This window comes from Phodopus roborovskii, unplaced genomic scaffold (genome assembly GCF_943737965.1).
Source record: "Phodopus roborovskii unplaced genomic scaffold, PHOROB, whole genome shotgun sequence".
Taxonomy (NCBI): Eukaryota; Metazoa; Chordata; class Mammalia; order Rodentia; family Cricetidae; genus Phodopus; species Phodopus roborovskii.
This window is the reverse complement of record NW_026126517.1, coordinates 29,331,352-29,347,139: the sequence shown is the minus strand read 5'-3', so window position 1 is coordinate 29,347,139 and position 15,788 is coordinate 29,331,352. Positions and strand designations below refer to the sequence as shown.

At 39.7% G+C, this 15,788-nt stretch overlaps 1 pseudogene; it reads right to left on the bottom strand.

Annotated features, from left to right (window-relative positions):
• Positions 1-5,293, bottom strand: part of LOC127231413 (60S ribosomal protein L27a-like) — a 40,162-nt pseudogene extending 34,869 nt beyond the window's left edge.
• Positions 5,294-15,788: the final 10,495 nt, after the last annotated feature.

Here is a 15,788-nt window from a genome sequence, read left to right as displayed (position 1 = left end):
ACATTTACAGCCTCTTTTCATCTTCCCAAAGACCATATGCTTGTCATCCTGCTGGTCATTCTTAGTGGTACAGATGGGATCTGGAAGCATTGCCCTGCAGCGTTAGGAATGTGCTGGTCACCTCCATTTCACAACTGCTCTTATAACTTCTTTTAACAATGAACATACTGAGACTTGATGAACAGTGTACAGGGAATGTTTAAAATGAGGCTCCGAATGGAAATTGAAATGTTTGCCATTTCCAGTGTGTGGTTGAAAGGGTCCCTGTTTTTAGAGAATTACATTTGGAGTAGCCAAATCATGTTTCTGACCATTAGTTGAAAGATGTTCTCACTTACATTATTCTTTGTATAACAAAGCATCAAAAACCTAGCCAAACTATAGATTTGGTAAACAGATGTGGTTCCAGTCCTCATCTGTTTTGTGTTACTATAACATAATGCCTGATGGTGGATAATGTTTAAGAGAAGAGAGAGAGATTTATTTGGGCTGTGATTCTGCTGTCTGTAGAATCCAAAGAACATGGCCTTAGTATCACCTGAGAACACTCCATCTGTGTTGTAACACAGTGGAGGGATTGATGGCTGTAAAAGTCATATGTGCAAGCAAGGAAGCAGAAATATAGGAAGGATGAAGCTACTTATAACAAAACTTCTCTCTTAGGAACTAAGCTGGTCCTGTAAGAACTGCATACTCTACTCATCCCCTAAAGACCGCACCACTAAATATTATCATACTGGCAGCTGTGTTTCTAGTATGTGAATCTTGCAGATGTGCTTAAACATATAGAAAGATCATCACATATCATTACTTTTAACTACAAAAAAAGTCCTCTATGTTATAAAATGTAAATAGCATGTGGCATTTTTCTATAAACACTAAAGGGACAATAACAATATTGTGCTGGCAAGAATCTTTTCTGATCATAATGGACAGCAAGAAAGCACCTTCTCTCCTAACTCTGAGCGTATAATCCACTTATTCACTAACTTTTAAAATAAGTACTTACAGAGTTCCACTTATCATTCTGGACACTAAAGATACTACAGTGAATAAGCTAAACGAGGTTCTTGCTGTCACTAAATGCACAGCCGTACGGAGAGGTCAAGAATGAACAACAAGCGATTAGGACAAGTGTGAAGAGCTTTCTGCCAGTGTGGTGTGTGGCTGCACTCTGGAGGGACATCAGCTCCGTCTAGATGTGCAACATGACTTCCCAGAAGATATTCATATATAATCTCAGATCTGGAAATCTGGTGAATTAACCAGTTAGAAGTATTTCACAGGCAGAAGTAACAAAATGTGTAATTATCTGGAGATTAGACATTCCAAAGAGCTGAGGTGTAGAGTACAGGGAGGTTGGGGTGAGGAGGGAAAGGAGGGCTTGGAGGCAAGCTGAAAATGCTGGGTTCTTTAAGAACACAAACAGCACAAGCTCAGTGCCTTCAGAGCCACAGTGGGGGTGGGGGGATGGGGAGAAATCCTTCACAGCACAGTTCACACAGCTGCTCCTGTGGCTCCTTTCTGAGACTCAGTTTTCCACAAATACTTACATAAAATTGACTTTGTACAAACATCATTCACAGGCTTGGATTTGTTTGTTTGTTTGTTTGTTATTCTGAGGCCTATCTCTTCCTATTCAAGCCCCCTTTAAAAGACAGAAAGGAAGGAAGGAAGGAAGGAAGGAAGGAAGGAAGGAAGGAAGGAAGAAAAGAAAAACCTCAAGTAAAGTGGCTTCAACTCAGCCCTTGATCTTTTTCAGGCACATTCCACAAACACTTAACCAATTCCCTATATCCCTATATATTATATCCCTATAGATTATCACTCTCTTTATCATGAGGAAATGATGTAGATATTATTGGAAACCAATATGGCATAAGTTCATAACTCACCCTCCTAATGGTCATATGTTCCACATCTAAGTACCTAGTCTATATCCCCTGACAGAAAAGTTCCACAAGGAGCTATCTGTGATCAAAAGAAATTAGGACATTATAGACTAAGAACAGAGAGGTATTAAAAATGTTAATGGCTTATCAAAGAATTAATTCATAGAGTTGAATACATTGAACTTGAAGCTCAATAGAGTCCTCTTTAAAATTAAAAATAATTTTAGGGCCCAAAGCAATGAAAGTATCCATATATAATGATGGCTGGCCTTGATCTAATGAGACGTAACCATGGTATCTCTTCAAGTGGCACCATGGCAACACTGCTGCCTTCCTGTTTGTTGATTTACTAACTCTTCTAAGGTGACACTTCTAAGGTCTTAGCAGTAACCCACTCCAACATTGCTTTCTTTTCCTCTCTGTCTCAAGAACCAGAGGGTCAAAATTAAGCCCTAAAATAATAGATAGGGGATTAGGGAATTACACCATTAGTCAAAAGAGAAATTTAGGAGATTCTTATTCCACAAATCTGTTCCCTTGTCCTTTAATCTACTGATCATTTTTTGGGCTTGTTATTTTGGTAGACAACATGACTAGCTAGGTGATCTTTGAAAAAAAAAATACTTCTTTCCCTTTTGAGGCCTAAGTTTCTTCTTCTGTTTAAAAGATGCTTAGCAAAAATCATCTCTAGAGATTACTCCATGTCACTGTACTCAATAGTTTTATGTCAACTTGACACAAGCTACAGTCGTCTGAGAGTCAAGAACCTCAACTGAGAAAATGCCTCCATAAGATAGGACTGTAGGCAAGTCTGTAGGGCATTTTCTCAATTAATGATGGATGTGAGAAGGTCCAGCCCATTGTAGGTGGTGCTGCCCCTGGGCTGGAGGTCCTGCGTTCTTTAGGAAATTAGACTGAGTAAGTCATAAGGAATAAGCCAGTAAACAGCATTCCTCCATGACCTCTGCATCAGCTCCTGTCTCTAGGTTCCTGCCCTGTTTGATTTCCTGCCCTGACTTTTTTCAGCAATGGGCTATAAACCCTTTCCTCTCCAAGTTGTTCTTGCTCATGATGTTTCATTATGGCAAATGAAACCATGATTAAGGCAGACACCAACTCAAAGAAACTAACTGTACCTATCTATGATTTTTGTTGGTTTATATTTCAGTACATCCAGCTACAGTATATGATTGAAAGAGAAATAAGGGGACTTCTAATCCTTCTATACAGCTTTAGGTTTATTTTGGTTTTCTGAATCTCCTACCTGAAAAATACTTAAACATTTTCCATTGTTGAAACTCCTACTAATCTCTGACACACAATTGCTTTCCACCAAGCGCTTACTACTCATCTCAAAACCTAGGAAGCTTACCATTTCTAGAGACAACCTACTTACTTTGAATGAATATATATCTTCTGTTGTCTTATCTTTATACTGAGATAAAAGCTCATTGCCTACAACTGTTCTCAAAAGAGATAAGCACTTTAAGCCACATGAGTAATAGAAAGGGAAAGGACATTACTCCATAACAGTTACCAAGCCATATACTGTCAGGGAACTTTAAAAATCATGGTTGAGCTTCCTTTTTTTATGACACATATAAAAAGTAATCTATGTGAAAACAGAAGACAAAAATACTGACCTTGTGAACAAGAGGAAATGGGTGAAAGTGAAACAGGCCTTCCTATGAACAGGGAGAGTGTTTGTGATTTTTGTAATAAATGATGAGGGGTGACAAGGTCTAGCCTGTAAAACAAGCCAAGAATTCTTCTAATCATGAAAGAGAGAATGTGAAAAATTCAAATGAATCAGTGTCATTATCCAGGCTGCTGGGCAGACATGACAGTGAGAAATGTGTCCCAGAGTAAGGGTCGTGCTATTAAGACAAGTGTGGTGGCCCTGTCCTCTGATGAAAAGCCTTGTGAGCTGTCTACTCTCTACAGAGTCTGCCACATTCATGGCCACATGCCCCAGGAGAAGGCGTTGAGGTCATATCTGAAAAGACACGTTGTGAGGAAAGTGTACTATAGCGTGACCACCTGCCAAGGGTCTAAGGTTGGGTTTAGGGGCATTCTTTTATTGGTTCTTGTTCTTGTTGTTCTATAGGGGCATGGAATGTTTTGAGTAGTGCAAAAGGGAACATCAGAATAATGCTTCATCTCTGATTGGTTGTAATCTTAAGTAGGTCACTTAACCTCTCCATAAATTCTTTTCTAGCCTCCAACCAAAAGAATGCAACACAGGCCCATTATTGGTTACATTTATACACATTATTTCTTCTGTCACAGACACATTGTCCTTCAAATTCTGGAACACAATATATAAGCTCCCCCACTCAAATTATATACCTTGACAAATGGCCATAGTAATGAATATCACAACTAAGAAATACCTAGGACCCCCCCAAATGTGTAGGGGGTCCCCTCTGAGATCTTTTCACAAATCTTGCCCAGAGATACTAAGGGGTTATTCCAGAGTCTATCAGTAATTTGAGCCTCTCATTACCAAGTACCTCTTCCCTGAAGAGAAACAAGTCTTCCATAACAAATATAAAGAGGTTTTTCTTCTTATTTTTAGGGTGATCTTACCTAGAGTGCACACTAGACCTCACATGAAGACCTAAAAAGAGTTCCCCAAGAGTCTCAAAGTTAGAGACTAGATAATGATATCACTGTGTCTTCAACTTGCTGTTAAATGATCCCCTTGAATTTCTAGGTAGGCAAACCATTAGAAGATAACCATCCAAAGTCTCCAGTGAGATGCTTAGAGTTTTCTTCATCCCAGTTCCAGCAAAGACCAAAAGCAATATTTGGGTGAAACAAAACAATGAAATTAGTTTACTAAAAATATGGGTTAATTTAAGTTATAAGCGCTAGTGGGACAATTCTAAGCTAACGCCAAACTTTCCTAATTAATAATAAGTCTCCACGTCATTATTTGTGAACTGGTGACCCAGAGGAATTATGAATTATATCAGCTATGTATGCTCTACTTTTTTTTTCTAGTTTTCCATGTAATTTCAACCACTGAGATAAACTATAATGTATTAAGTCTGATTTTATTAAAGACCTTGTTATTTCTCATTCTTGGCCAAATATTCCCAAAGATACACTGTAATACAAAGAATACCCCAACAGAGTTACATTTTCTAACTTAGCATACAATTTTCCTGTGAGCCCACACTTCACCTCCTTCTGTATCTCCATTCACTCTTTCCACTCTGATTTGCATTCCATGTTGTGCCTTTGTGTTCCCTTCGCAACATTCTCATCTTCTCTTTGTTTCTGACAGCTCCAGCTCCATTCCACTCATCAGCATTCTCATATTCTTCCCAGCCAACACCTGCTGCTGTGAGTGTCTCTTTTTGTTCCCTGGATTCAATGCACAGCTTCCCTCCCATCTCTCCCTGGTGCATTCCCTCCCATCTCTCCCCGCCTCCTGTCCTTGTACCTGTGGGTGGGTCCTCTTTGTCTTTTGGTGCTGCTGATCAGAGGCTGCAACAGGCTTTGAGAAGGCCACCAGGAGTTGACATTTGGGTCACAGTTAGCCATGATCTAACTGGTCTTTAATCAGCAGGAAACTTACAATATTCTAGAAGAAAAGAGAAACACAAAGAACATGCTCTGCCTCGGCCTTTGTCCGTGTTCTAGAAATACAAGGGCTAACTAACTCTATCAGTGTTCAGACTGGCTTGCTTTTGATCAGTCGACAGGACTTGTGGTAAAGCTCCTGGAGTGACTGTTAAAGGTCTTTTCGGTTTTTTAAAAATTTTCTTCTTTTCTGTTTTGTCATTGTTGTTGCTTCTGTTGCTGTTTTGTTTTTGTTTGTTTGTTTGTTTGTTTTTTCTTTTATGAGTGTTTTGCTATGTAGCCCAAGCCTCAAATTGACAATCCTGCTGCATTCTCCAGATGACTGGAATGATAGGCATGCACCACTGCACTAAACAAGCCTTTTTTATTATTTTGTGTGTTTACGTGGATGCATATGTATGTGTGTGCATGCATGTATATGTGTGCTGGCCAAAGGGAATCTCAATTGAGATTGGTCTCTGGGGCCATGTCTCTAAGCAATTATCTTGACTGATGAATGATGTAGGAAAGCCTAGCCCACTGTGTCCTGGGCTGTATAAAAAAGCTAGCCAGGGGCTGGAGAGATGGTTCAGAGGTTAAGAGTACTGGCTGCTCTTCTTGAGAAACAGGGTTCAACTTCCAGCACCCACATGGCAGCTCACAATTGTCTTGTAACTCTAATTACAAAGGATCTGACACCCTCATGCAGACCTACATGCAGGCAAAACACAGATCAATGCTCATAAAATAAAAATAAATAAATTATTTAAAAAAGAAAGGAAGGAAGGAAGATAGAAAGAAAGAAACAAAGAAAGAAAAAAAGAAACAAACAAACAAACAAAGGAAGATAGCCCATTGAGGCTAGTAAACAGCATTCCTCCATAGCATGTGCTTGAGCTCCTGCTTGAGTTTCTGTCGTGGAAGCCAAGTAAACCCTGTCATGTAATTTGCTTTGTGTCAGAGCGCTTCATCACAGCAAGAGAAAGCAAACTAGAGCAACATGTATGCACACATGTGTGGAAGGCAGAGTTCTCACCTTGTTTTGGAGGTCCAGAATTGCTGAGAAGACAAAGATGGCAGAAAGCTTCTAGGATCTGCTTGTCTCTGACTTCCCAGAGCTGGGATTACAAGCAGACACCACCACACCCAGGCTGTCGTATGGGGCCTGAGCAAGTAATTCAGGTCCTCATGCACAGAAAGCATGCTACCAGCTAAGCCAACTCCAGAGCACAGCCCTTTTTCCTTCTGCTGCCATCCTGATCTTCTATTGTGGTGGTTTGTTTTTCTTACGCTACTTGTGCTTATCTGTGACCAAAGTCCTTTCAATTCCTTGTGCTTTGCTTTGCCCAGCTGCCTTGCTGCAAGGTTTTCTTCTGGTGATTATTTAATCATGCAAGTAGAGACAATAGTTAATCCCTAGCCAGGCAGCACCACTTGGAAAAAGATGCAGTAGACCTGTGGGTCACAAACACCTGCCAGCATGGCCCAATAGGGGCATTTACAAGCAGTTTACCCTATTAATCAGCATGTATTCCTGGGCACATAATAGTTGCCTGTTATATTTTTGAAGGAGATACAAGGATTTACAGATGTGTTCTCTGTCCTGGCTGGGGAGACAAGACACATGCACCACGAGAAAAATAATGAAGCTTGCATAATGTCACAGTGAGGGAGGCATGCTGGAAGAAGAGAGGTGAACTACAGATAAAAGCAAAGGCTGAACCTGGAGAAAGCAGGAAGCACTCCTGCTTTGCACTGAGCCAGGAAGGTAAAGAGCATTAGGTAGGATGCCCAGGGGCAGGAAGAACCCAAGGCTGTAAATGTGATATTCATCGCTTCACATGTTAGAATGCTTCAGGTATCTGACTTTGGATTCTTTGCTTTTCAGCCTGCATTCTTCCCTGTGGCTTTAAAACTAACTAATCCAGCGGGTTAACAATTCTGAAGGCTACAGTTCAAGCCAGGCTCTCCCAGAGTCCCACGATTTTACCTCTATGGTTTACTTGCTTATTCTAATTGGTGGATTAGCAAACATTCCAACTTAACAATCAAAACAGAATTATATCTTTTCCCTTTGTAAAACACCACACTCCAAAGTATTTTTTTCTCATCTAGGTAAATGACACCACTAGTCAGTGAGTTTGGGATGAAAATCCGGGGTCATTCTTGATTCCTCCTTTACAACCAGCTCAGTTGACAAGTTCTGCTATTCAGCTCCAAAGCATTTCATACTCCCTGCCAGACTCTACATCTCTGCTGCTACTGTCTCCAATCACTTTTCATTTCAACAAAATAAAATGCAATTCCTTGGCCTGGTACTGCATTACCTGGTGCTACATCACCTAACCACCCCCACCACCCCACCACCCCCACCACCCCACCACCACCCTGCTTCTTTTTCTGACCCCATCTCTCATTGTTCTGCCTCAATCACATAGACCTTTCAATCCTTCAAACATCTCAAGTTCAACTAAGCTCCGGTCCTTATACCAGTTGTTGTTTCCATCTATGAAGATCCCCCTGTAATGTTTTGTGGCTCTCATCTCCTTATTCTCTTTGGGAGAAAAGCCTCTCAGACAAAAATAATAATAAAAAGTAAAATAGAATTCCTGATTTTATCAGTAATGAACACACATTCCCTGCCCTTCCTCTCTCTTTATTTTCTTCATGGTGCTTATCTGTAATTATACATTTGCTTTTAAGCTCATAATCTGTTGCTCCACCTGCTCTAAGTTTTATGAAGACAAATCCTTTCCCCACTGTTCCTTCTCCAAGAGCAAGAATAAGGTTTACAGGTGTGGGGCAAGTGACTAATCATTGGCACAAGATGATGGAAAATCAGGACAGAGACTTGGTGTTAATAGCAATTCATCAGCAGAGCACAGAGACAGTATTCAGGGATGAAGCAAACCTCTCAGGACATACATAGCATAGGCGTGGATCCTGACTTTGTCTTCCTAACCAGGCAATTTGGATTTTGTAATGTAAAGAAGCACTCCTAGAAGAGGGATTAATCGTGCGCACACACACATAGCAGCATCCCTACACTGCCATCCCATCAATTCTAGTTATCTTTGAGGGATCTGGTCTAGGACTATTATAAATTCTAAAATCCATGGATGCTAGAGTACCTTGTATAAAACAGCACAGTGTTTAGAAATAGCCTATATATGCCCTTCTGTACTCTAAGCCATCTCTAGATTACTTACAATGCTTAATACAATGTAAAATCTATGTGAATAGTTAGAGAGGATTGTTTGGGCAGTGACAAAGAAAAGAATGTCTAGACGTTCAGTAGAGATCTAAGTTAATTTTTTAACTTGAATCCACAGATGCAGAACCCAGTTATCTAGGGCTAACTCTACATCCTGAGGGCATGAGGCACATTACCTACCATAAAGGAAGGAGAAAGCCGTTCATTTCAGCAGTTTGACAGAAATATGATTAGAACTTGAATCATAAAGGCACTTACTGAACACCAGGATTTCCCGTAAGCATGTTACACCTACATTATTATTTCATTCTCATTCTCACGATTATCACATTCTGAAGCAGCCATTGCTGTTTCTTCTTTGTAGAGAAGAAAGACTGGGGGTCCAGTGAGGCCATAGGAACCTAAGATGACAGACTGGCTCACATCAGAGACAAAATTCAAGCAAAGGATATCTTTAAGCCAAACCAAGTGCTCCTCCAGGTTGCTGTATATCCTTGGGAAGAAGCAACAGTAATGTTGGATGGGGGCTGGCCTGTGATCTCAGAATAGAGGAGCAGTGGAAAGCATTCTGGGCATAGTGCTTTTCAGGGAGTATGGGCATCAGCAGGAAGAGGGAATCTTTTAGTCTATGATCCCATGACAGATAACAGTAAAGGAAAAGTAAGCCAAGAAAGTGTGTGAACTTCCTTATGGAGTGTGTCACCTATCAGGCAATATAGGGTAACTCTTCAACCTTTGTATATCCCCATGAGTCCCTCTCCTAGACCCACGTGTCTTTCCTTTACTATGCTTGCCTCTGTTATAATTTTTATTGTACATAGAATTTTCTATCATTAAGGTCAATATCTGTTTTTATTTTTGATTATCTCCCCAGGCATTATATCAGATCAAAAGGAACACAATGTCTGCTTACTCATAGTGATGGTGAAGTTGATTCCTGGGTTAAAGTGACAGGAAATAGTCCCCTTCCTTGTAAAGTACACATCTCCCTTTGTAATTAGTAAAATATAAAACTAAAGAAGAATAATGTGGAGTGTTATTTTGATTGTGTATGACCACCCAAGGTGGATATGCTGTAGTTTATAAAATCTGGCAGTTTATGGGAAATTCAATCTTGATGCTCCAGATCAATTCCATCTGAACTTTTCCTAGCACTAGACCGGTGTCAAGGACTCCCAAAGCCCTTTAGAGATATCAGTAAACAACCAACCTCAGGAACCACGAATCTGTCTGCTCTGTGGTATTAGCAACCACTAACAAACTAGTCTCAATTTATTTATGATAAGTTAAAAATTAGTGATTTGCTAACTCTGCAGCTCCTTCCCACTGCATTAAAAAAAAGCTTCCATTTCTGGTTTCTGTGGTTACCCCATCTTATATATTCACACCTGTAGATTTGCAGTGAGGACCCACAGATGAAAAACAATATGAGACATTTTATGTGACCACATTTTAACTAAAAGTATATTTTAAAAAAAGAGAGAGAGAAATTTCCATCATCAACGGGGCTTTTTGGCTATTGAAAACACAATTCAACTAGAAAGGTAAGATAAAAATCTTAATTCCTTCTTGCATGTACCTTGGTACTTTGAAGAAAATCATACATTCACATCCCTTAGGCATCAGAGGCTCATATAAAGAGAGCCAAGAAGATTCTGTAATTCTTAAAACTTTCATTCAGATGAGGTGTGTGTATGTACTCCACACCATTACACATGTGTGCATGTGGATAGATGAGTAAATAGTCTCAGGTGTAAATATGTATTTGTGTCCTTGTTCAGGCCTGCCCAGTTCAGCAGTCACTCACCTATTGGAATAGTAGCGAAAATGCCCATCTTGCTGTATGTCCTCAAATTCTTTTCTTCTTTGTGTTTCTTTATATTTCAAATTACTTTTTAAAAAATGTATTCTCCCTTATTTTTATGCCCCCAGATTTTCTCTTTTATGTGTGTTGTCTTAGTTCTCTGAGAGTTAAGTCCCCCCTCCCCCACCCCCACTTCCCCTCCTGGGAAATATTTGCCCAGAGGTAATCATAGAATGTGTCTTCATGTCTCCCAGTGTTCCTTGATAAAGATAGACATAAGGAGACATCGACCCAAGCACCAATGTGATTCTCAGATATGACTCACTTCATAGCACATCTGTCATGATTTGTTGCAAGACCGTTTGACCTTCCCTTCCTGCACCACGGCTGGCCTCACTGGTTCCACACGCATTTCCTCTGCTTGGTTCTCAGATGCCATTTTTAACATCAGCATTTCCCTCTGTGTTCCTGGAAGCAAATGATTCACTCGCAAACGTTCATTTGGCCTTGAAGGTATTTTACTGTGTGCTGTGACTGTGAGGGAAACAGAAATCACAGTGTAAAAACAGCCAGTATGCCAAGAGCCTGTTACATCCTTGGGCTGGCAGTCCTTTCCAAGATACTTACTTCATAGGACTTTAAAAAGAAAACGGAAAAAAAAAAAAATAGGGAGCTTTGCTTTCCAGTTTCTCAAATAGACAGATAAACATCTTCATAGTTTACAGGGAAACAAAATGGGACTTGATACTCAGCAGTGGCAATCCAAACTCTGCACTGCAGGAACATCTCTTATTTATACTTGATTTTAATAGGTATAACCCTTTCTTTTGTTCTTTTCTTTTCTTTTTCTTTTTTTTTTTTCTTTTTTTTCCAAAACCAGAACAATTTTTTTATGACTGACTGAAATCCTCAAGAAGAACTGGATGCTGCAACAGCTGCCAGTTTATCTGCCCAATATCTTGGGTTTAGATATTGTCCCTTCATGGAATCCATGTCTGAATCTTCAATAAACAACTTTTAGGTGCCTCATCCGCCCAGTTCCGGTAGTATTTCACCTCTTAGCTTGGCACCCCAGTTATATGTTCTCTTGCGCTTGGCAGGGTAGCCACATTTGCCACAGATGGACTTCTGAAGGTGGTAGGCCTTTGAGCCACAGGGGCGGCACAACATGTACATCTTATTGCGACACTTTCCAAAGGATGATGTTCCTTTTGTTATCTTGCTTCTGCCACCGAGACCAAAGAGTGGTATAACTCTTTCTTTCAGTTCAAATTAAACTTATCTGGAGGCTAGAGGGGAGACACACTCTTAATCACAGCACTCAGGAAACAGAGGTAATCAGAGCTCTGTGAGTTTGAAGCCAGCCTGGTCTATAGAGAGCTCCTGGGCAGCAAAGCCTACATAGTGAAACTCCATCTCAGAAAAAAAAAGATATATATATATATATATATATATATATATATATATATAGAGAGAGAGAGAGAGAGAGAGAGAGAGAGAGAGAGATGAAAGCTATTTTAGCTAGGCCTGGTAGTGCATGCCTGAAATTCCAACACCCCAGAAGCTAAGGCAGGTGCATGCTGAGCTTCAGGTCCATCTAAACTATAAAGCAAGACCTTGTCGCACCACACACACACACACACACACACACACACACATTAAATCCTTTTTAAAAAATTAAGTCCACCAGCCTTTTTAACAAGCGAGTATCCTCCTCCTGTGATTCTCTGCTGCTAGATTTGAGTTATTTGAAAACCCTGAGAAGTGAGATAAGGAAATTCAGTTTCTCAATACTCTTGTGACATTTCTAAAATCCTACTAAGAAATAGCACCCATGTTTTCTACCACAGCACCCTGTCTTCCCCTGACCACAACTAGTGTCGTGAACTGACTTTAGGGAACCTCATGGGCTGACTGGTCCATAACCTATGACCTGGAAAGACTTTTGCAAGATAAGCCAGGCCAATCAGTCTTCTCCAAGAATATGAGTTATATGGAATTCAATAAGATGAGTCATTTGTGGCAAAGCAGAAAATAAAAATTGAGGAATATCAGAAGGTAGGAGAAGCTGAGACGATCTTACTAGACCAGATAAAAGACAGTCATGAGAAAGCAGAAGCTTAAAATCAGTTACTATTGCAGACTGTTTCATAACATCTCTGTTTCAACATATACTATTTAGATACATGGTTTATATGTCTTTGTGTTTCATGGTATCTGAAAGAATTCGGTGTTGTTCCATGCTAAGATAGAATACTATACTATTGTCCTAGCTTGAGAAGAAAATTCCATCTCACTCTAGGACATTCGTCATGCCCAGAACTAAAATTTCCAGATGGAATTCTTTGAGTGGTGAACACTTTCACTGGGTAGGAACAAAACAGAGGGATTTTGGAAGGACGCTCAACTCTATCTAGAAGAATCTAAGGAATCCAGGCTTCTGGGATTATCCTTCTCTATAAAAACATGGTCAGCAGTTTGGTCCATCATCCTGTTTACTGTGAGATGACAAGATTCCTTCCCCCAAAGTGGTTCATTTGTTCTCATTAGTATCTTTTACCTCCATAAATTTTACTGCTATAGTCTCAATCTGGGAGCTCAATCTGTGTGCACAAAACAGTGGCATTGCAACAATGTCCAGTTAACAATATACTCAGAAACGAGACACCACTGTCGGTAAATGTTCCTGGATGTTTATTCCTGGATCTTCTTTGTATCTTAATCCAAACATTCTTGCTTGCTCTCAATGTCTGCAATGTCTACCCTCAGCAGCTGCCTATACAAACTTTAAACTTTCTGTTCTACTAAACAGGGAGGAGGCTGGAACATCTTTTTGTTCTACTTCCTCGCAGGTCCAATCTCCTGTATCAGTCAGCATCCATTTCAGTCAGCATTCCTTTATACATTTTGCTAAAGAAACATCAATCAAAGCAAAGTGAAGACTGAATTATAAAATGGGGGGGGGTTAAGTAGGCACCACTGAAAATGTGAGGTTTCAGCAAGCACTTGAAGGAGAATGAGCAGCAAGTTTGCTGAGTTTAATGTTACATTGTTACATACATAGATAGTACTGTCTGGGTAGAAAATGAACACTGAAGTCTTTGAGTGGAGGAGGGTGAGAGAGAACAGAGCAGCAACTTATGGTCGACTTGTTGAGAAAAAAATTCTTTTTATTGAGTGTGCAGCTTTTTTTGTGAATTTGTGATCTTTTCTGAGTAAAATAAATCCCAAGGCTATAATATTGATACTAATGACAAGGACAGAGACTCTAGTGAAGAGGCCATTCAGCTTCCTAAATTTAAAAAATAAAAATAAAAGTGGCAGTGGTTTAAAATCTATATTAGCCCTGTCAAGTGACCAGATAAAGAGCTGGTATACGGGGCAAGGTTCCACTTACTCACTGCTAAGTTATATGAGGAGTGTGAGAGGAAGAAAGTCATCCAAGATTTGCAGGGCATGGGTCCCAAGTTTCTAGGAAGATTAGAGAAACATTGACACAGAAAAGGGTACACGTATGCCAGGCTGAAGTCACCAGAGGGAGAAGGACAGGGGTTCAGCTTGAATGTGCTGAGTTTAATTAATGTTGGACACCCTAACAGGGCTTTGTCATGTGAGTATGAAGTTTAGAAGAGGAGAGTTTGGAGTCAGACATGTATTTGAGAGAAGTCAACACAGAAATTGTCTATAATCAGTGACATGACATGAGCTTAGCCTGGGTGGCATATATGGAGAGACGAAAACTACAGGTAGTCAGTCATCAAAGCCTATTATAAAATCCACATGCATCTATTACTCTAAAAATATTGTAACTTAAAAGGAACAATTTTATTGATAATCGACAGAGCTTAGAAGCAACCAAAATGTTCTTTGCTAGATGAATGGTGTTTATATACAGACAGTGGATTTTATTTAATATTATGAAGAAAGGAGCTCTCAGTCCATGATTAAAAATAAAATGAAGAAACTTAAGTATATTATCAAGTGCAATATGCTGATCCAAAAGAATCTGTGTGCTCTATGATTCCAATTATCCAGCTCCCTAAGAAAAGGCAAAACTACATAGCAAGTAATAAACAGGATTGCTAGGGGGTTGTGTAAAGTCAGGGGTACATAGATGAGCACAGACTTTTAGGCCAATGAAAATGCTGCCAACGTTATAGCAATGGAGATGTCCTGATGCTGTTTTCCAGATTCAAAGAGTGTACAACCCAAGAGAAACTCTAATATAAACTTTCAATAATCAAGCATCAGTGTAAGCTCAAGCGCAGCACTCAAGCCACACTGGTATGGGATGTGGACACTGGGGAAGGTATCAAAACATAGCTGGGAGTTTAAGTCTTTGCTAAACATCCTAAAGAAACCTAGAGGAAGGGAAGAAAATTTCTTATACTGAGACAAGTTATTTGCTTAAATTCTCCATATTTTTAAAAATAGCATTTATTTATGAGATAATAACCAATATTTCCAAGTGGCCTTTGATTTTTTTTTTTTAACCTTGCTCCAGGTAGTCTTGGGGTCCACCTCCAGATCACGTCTTATGATCCCTGGCAAAAATTACCGTTATGTGGCACAGAAGTCAGAAATAGAGAAAAAGGAAGGAAATCATGTTGCCGACTTTCCCAGGATAAACACTAATGTACATAATAGAGGGCAGCAATCAACATTTCCTAAGACATATTATGTGTATTATTGGTATTAATAGAATGTTTTAAGTAATTAATGTATTTAATAACTTCTAATGACTCAAACACTCAGATACCTCTCAAAGCTTACTAAATTCTAGCCTTGGAAGAGCCCCCTCTAGACTAATTTCCTGTGTATGAAGACATTTTGGGCAAATTTTTTAGTATCTGAACCATTCTTAAACGTGCTGTGTTTTGTCGCTCCATCATTATTACAATGCCACCGTCATTCTGTTCTTTGTTTATGTTGTACAGGAAAGTTCCACTGCCCTCACACTGTATGTAGCAAAGGGTTTAATTGTGAGTTAAACTCAAGGTACTCAGGAACCATACACAGTAAAGCTGTAGTCCCAGCCAGCAAAGTCTTTGCTCTAAAAACAGTTTGTTCTACAGAAGAACTCACCAGAAATTCCAAGCTATTTCTTAAAGTAGAGACTGGGCAAGGTAATTGAACTGCTATCAAAAGGAATTTTGATAATTTCTCCTGACTTCAACCTGGCCTCAGCCTATCCCTGTTCCTTTACTTTCTTAGGGGCCTTCAGGAAGAGGATGGAAAACAGGTTACCACCTGACTATCTTTTATTCCTTCTCAAAGAAGCCATGCTTTTTGAACTATACTTTTCCCA